We start from the raw sequence: 5590 nt of genomic DNA on the forward strand, positions 1-5590 counted from the left end.
GCGGGGACTCAAACGGATCTTTGTACACCCATGTTCCCAGCAGCATTATTCCCAATAGCCAAAACTTAGAAGCAACCTAATTGTCCGTCAGTGGATGAATGGATAAACAAAATGTGGTGTATCCACACAATGGACTATTATTCAGCCTTAAAAAGGGAAGGAAATTCCAACATATGCTTCGAGGTGGATGAACCTTGAAGATATTATGCTTAGTAAAATAAGCCAGACACAAAAGGGCAAATACTATGTGATGCCACTTATATTGGTACCCAGAAAAGACAAATTCGAAGGGATAGAAAATAGAACAGTGGTGGCCAGGGGCTGGGGGGAGGGAGAACGGGGAATTGTTTCATGGGTTTGGAGTTTCAGGTTGGGAAGGTGAAAATTTTCTGGAGATGGATGGTGGGGACGTTTGCACAACGTTGTGAATGTACTCAATACCACTGAACTGGATACTTAAAAATCGTTAAAATGTAAGTTTTATGCATATTTTATCACAATTTTAAAAAAAACGCATGGATTTTGGAGCCAGTCTGCCTGTATCAAATCCTGCCTTGGCCATTAAGTCGCTGGGCATTCAGCAGGTTACTAAACCTCCATGTTCCTCATTCCTCATCTGTAAAATGGGAATCCTAGTGTTTAAAACATGGCTTTGGTGGGTAATACTGGCAGAGTTGTTAAAGCGGCCTGGCCCAGTGTTAGGGACAACTGCAGCCACCTTCCCTGGGGTGCCTCCATGGGGCTGGGATTGCGAGACAGGAGCTCTTTTTACCATCTTGTTTATCCCCAGCCATCTTCCAGGAGGGCTTAGCCATGCTTCTCCTCCCACCCAAGCCTCAGCACTCCTGCCCATCGTGCCCTACTTGTTCATTGACCTCTAATAACATCTCGTTCATGCTCAGCTCTAGAGTGGCAGGCACCAGCCCCTGACCACTGGCGTCTCGGTTCCCCGTGGGCTCGGCGCAGGCGTCCATCTGATTTCTCCTAACACTTTATTGCATCTGTTTGTTGAGACACCTGCTTCCCCCACTGGCTGTTAACGTCCTGGACAATGTGCTCCTCTGTGGCTGACCGAGGCCGCGGGGTCCTCCTGGGTCCTCAGCTACTGCAGCCTGCTTGCCTACCGGGCTCGGCAGTGCGGCCCCCTCCCGGGAACTGACCAAGGTATCGCGTTCTTTGCTGCCCTAACACCCGGCCCTGCTGCCCGTCAGCAAATGCTGTGGGGCTGGACTGGTCCTCTTCTGGGGGCCTCATTTTCCCCGTCGGTGATATAAACCAACGAGGTTATCGTAGCTCTGATACCGTGTGCCTTTCTGACAGGGAGCGCTGTCAAGCCCGTTTAAGCTTAGAGGGGCCACCCAGGTGAGAGAGATTGTGCGTGCACACGTGTGCGTGCGTTGCGCGGGTGCGAGTGCGCCGCGTGTACGTGCGGGCAAATGTGCCTGTTTGTGTGTTCAGACGGAGGACGGCCCCAGCTCCCAGCAGAGCGGGAGGCTTCCTTCCTCTCCAGACCGTGGAGCGTTAGAGGAGGAGGGCCGTTTCCGAAGTCTTAGGTGAGTAAGCTCGCCGCTCGCTCGGCTTGGGCTCCGCTCCCCGGGGGAGCTACACGCAGAGGCCGGGAGGGGGCGCCCCAGACAAGCAAATGCAGAGCGACGGCAGGTGGGCCTCCGCCTGATTGCCAGGGAGGGGGTAGCGCACGACTCGGATCCTTGCCTACCGCTGACAATGGGAATAATAATTATTATTAATTACGACAGTTATTGCTTATTTAGCGCTTATGCTCCCAGGAACTGGGCTGACTGCATAACGTGCATTATTTCGCCAATATATGGAACCCTGTATTTTTGTAAATCTGTTACTAAAAAGCTCCCAGAGTTGAGCTAAAAGTATAGAGACCCGAGTTCTGCCACTCAGTAGTTGTGTGGCTTTGGACACGTCTTTGAGCCTGAGATTCGTCTACATAAAATAGATTTTTTTAGCCTAACTGTGTGTGTGTACATACACACAGGTGTGTGCAAGTGTGTGTGTGTGTGCATGCACACATGTGTTTTCATGGACGTGTCTGTGTGTGTGTGTTTGCACGTGTACATTAAAGACCCTGGAGTTGGAGTTGGAGGAGTCTAGAGGACATGCCAGGAAGGCAGTTGACACGAGGCATTTGGTGCCCAGGAGAGAAGCAGCGATCCCCATGCATCCTGCGGGTGGTGTTCTGGGGAGAGAGGCTCAGAGCCTGCTTACAGTAAGGAAAGAGGGGCACTGGGGGCTGGACCAGGGGAGTCCTGTGCTTCAGGGGAGGTGGAGAGCATGCCTGAGAAGGTGGAGAGAGTGGTCAGAGAAGGGAGTGGAAATAGTGGGCATCGAGAAATGCACAGGCTGCCGGGAGGGCATCTCAGCACCTGGGCTGACGCTGTCCCTTGGGAAGGAGGCTGCTGTAGGGACTGTGCTCGCTGGTTGGAACAGAAGCCCTAGAAGGAGGCCCATGAAGTATGGCCGAGTGGGCATAGGCAGTGCTGGTGCCACAAGCAGGAGAGAGCTGGGTTATTCCACAAGCGTGGTTGGGACAACTAGTTAATCCACTGAAAAAACATAAAGTCCCTCCTTACACTATGGTTAACATAAATTCCAGATAGATTAAAACTTTAAGTGTAAAAAAAAGAGGAAAACTGAAAAGAAGAGACTTGTGAGAAGGTGGTTAATTGGGGGATTATCCCAGGAAGCAGGAGTGAGTGAGTGGAGATGGGCAGAGGCGGGTCAGATGCTGACTGTGGGACTTTGAGGCTGACAGCTGCATCAGGGGTTCCTCCTGCCAATGCTCCCCCAAGAAGTTCCTCTGAGGTCTGGACGCCTCGCACACACAGTCTCCCTGAGTCAGGTAAGAGAAACGTTAGGTGAGATGCAGCATCTGAAGTCAGGGGCTGCGGAGAGTGTCCTGGGCACCCGCTGCCGTAGGTTTGGGAAGGAGAGAAAAGTCCCGACCCTGGAGGCTGCGGCTTGAGGACCTATTTGAACTTGCTTAGACCCTTCCACACTTTTTTTAGGTCCGCATATTTTTCCATGGTTGCAATCATGGAAAGGTACGCTGCTAAGTAGTCTTGACTTATCCACTTTATTTTATGATTTTTAGTTTTTATTTTTTGGCCACGCAGCTTGTGGGATTCTAGTTCCCCAACCAGGGATTGAACCCAGGACCCCTGAAGTGAGAGCGCAGAGTCCCAACCACTGGACCGCCAGGGAAGTCCCAGTCCGCTTAATTTTAAGACTTGGATCTCTCTCTTATGATACTGCTTAGTCCGGCTGTTGCTGTTGCTGAGACCTCCCTGTGGCTGGGCACTCTGGTTGTCGTCAGCATTCTGCTCTTCCTATTGCCCTTCCTGTAGTGCTCTTCCAGCATTCTGCTCTTCCGCCACGGGGCTTCCCTGAGGCCGGCTGGTGTGGACTTTCCAGGGTGGACCACGCTCTGCACTGCCTTGCTACCTCCATCCTCACCATCACTGCCTGCACTGGTGGACAACTTTCCATGCACCAAGCCCAGTTTCAGGTGCTTTACAGGAATTTTCTCTCAGTCCTTATGCTAGAAGCAGAGGCACGGTTGTCACTCCCTTTACTGATGAGGCGCTGGAGCTTGCAGAGGTTACGTAACAAGACCAAGGGCATCACTGTTTCCATCTGGTTTGCCACCAGCCCAGCCCTTCTCCCTGTGTCCATGTCCCTTCCCACCTTAACAGAGACACCATCAGGAGCCTTGCTGGGTCCAGCCAGGGGGCTCTGGGGGCTCCATCAGCCCCTCAGTCCCTGGGCTTCCCTGAGGTACGTAGCTGACTGGTCTCTCCCAGCTCTGGGAAGGTGCGTGTCGTGCCATCAGGGTCTCCACAGGGCCTGGCATGGGGTCCTGGAGAGATCTTGTTCTATGAGCCCCCCACCCTGCATGTGTGCACACACACATGCACACACGTATGTACACGCACATCCCCATGCCCTCTTGTCTCTGAACCTTGAATTATACCCTCCCCTGCCCATTCTTACCCATCCTTCAGGACCATCCTCAAAACCCCATCTCAGCCATCTCTGGTTCTCTTTTCTTCCCTTCCTCATAGAAGAAGTGATGCTCTCCTCTGTCACCAAACGTTCATTAGGTGCTTAGTGAATGCCGGGCCCTCCTGTGTCAGGTGCAGCTTCCAAGTGCAATCTGTGTGCCGAGCCCAGGCTCCTCTGGGAGTCCCACGGTGGGCTGCCCCTGTGTGCATCAGCAGGTCTATGTCCTAGTCTCTAGGTGTGTTCCTTCATGCCTGCATTTGTACATTTGTTCAACAAATTGATGTTGAGAAACTCTCATATGTACTTTCTCACCATGGTCAGGACATAGGACTATAGAGTTAGCTACTCTGGGCAGCTAACATAAAATATTCTTAGGGAAGAAACCAGGAGGAGGTGTTATAGGACGTTGGCCTTGGGTGTATCCCTTAGTCTTCTGTGGTTGGGTTAATAGGAGCTGTGTCCCCAGGGTACTGAACTGCAAAAATGAAGAAGCAAACTTTGAGATCATCCCCTCACCCCCACCCCATCCCACCCCAGCCACTAACTCCAGGGGGGATGGTCCTGTCTTCTCTTTCTAATAACAATCAACTAAAGACAGCCGCTATCATCTACTGAATGCTCTCTCTGGGCCAGGCTCTGTGTTTAGTGCTTTATATATGTTCTGTTATTTTGAACCTCAAAACAACCCTATACTTATCCCCATTTCAGAGATGAGGATATTGAGCCCCAGTGAGGTTAAGTAGATTCCCCCAAGGTCTCTTAGCCAGTAGGTGGCAGCACCACAGTTGGCTTCACCCCTGGAACTCCGGGGCTTATACCCACAAAGCCGCATCGTATTATCTCTGTGCCAGGCTCTTCACATCAGTCTTGACAAGCAGATGTGATTGGTCCTGCCCCACTGAGGCGCAGGCAGGCTAGAGCGAAGATGGTGGAGCTGGAAAGAGAGTCCAGAGCTCATTCCCCTGAGCAGGGGGCCCTGGTGTGAGGGGGTGGACTCAGATCCATGCCTACCTGCTGCACGCAGGTTTTCCAGGCAGCCCTCCTTACCTGTAAAACTAGGAGGGCCTAGGATGTGGGCCTGCTGGGCAGGTAACTGGGCCTTCGCCCGACAGGTGTCTGCACATGTGATTGCTGTGGAGGGTGCCTGGGGCTTGGCAACCAGCGCTACTCGCTGGCCCTGTGATGGCCCTGATCCCAGGTGGGGCGGCCCCTCCAACCTCCTGCCCTGGGTCCCAAGCCCCAGCCTTCCCTCCTTCTGCTCTCTCTGGCACTGGTTGCCCTAAATCGGCCCCGTGTGAGCAGTAGCCCTTCTAGAAACCACGTCCTCCAGGGAGATTTGATTATGTCCTGGTGGTGCCACCTCGCTAATGCAATCAGGAAGTTTCCTCAAGACTTCAGCTGCTTTGCTGGCAGCCAGGCCTGGCTCCCTGGATGACCATGCTGCTCCTTGGCTCACGGCTTCTCTCCAGGCTGGACGGGCCTCAGAGACCCTCCACCATCCACGCCAGTGCCCACAGGGAGGGGCCGGCTCTGGGGCACGGCCTCGCCAGAGTGT

Source organism: Mesoplodon densirostris, chromosome 1 (assembly GCF_025265405.1).
Source record: "Mesoplodon densirostris isolate mMesDen1 chromosome 1, mMesDen1 primary haplotype, whole genome shotgun sequence".
Classification (NCBI taxonomy): Eukaryota; Metazoa; Chordata; class Mammalia; order Artiodactyla; family Ziphiidae; genus Mesoplodon; species Mesoplodon densirostris.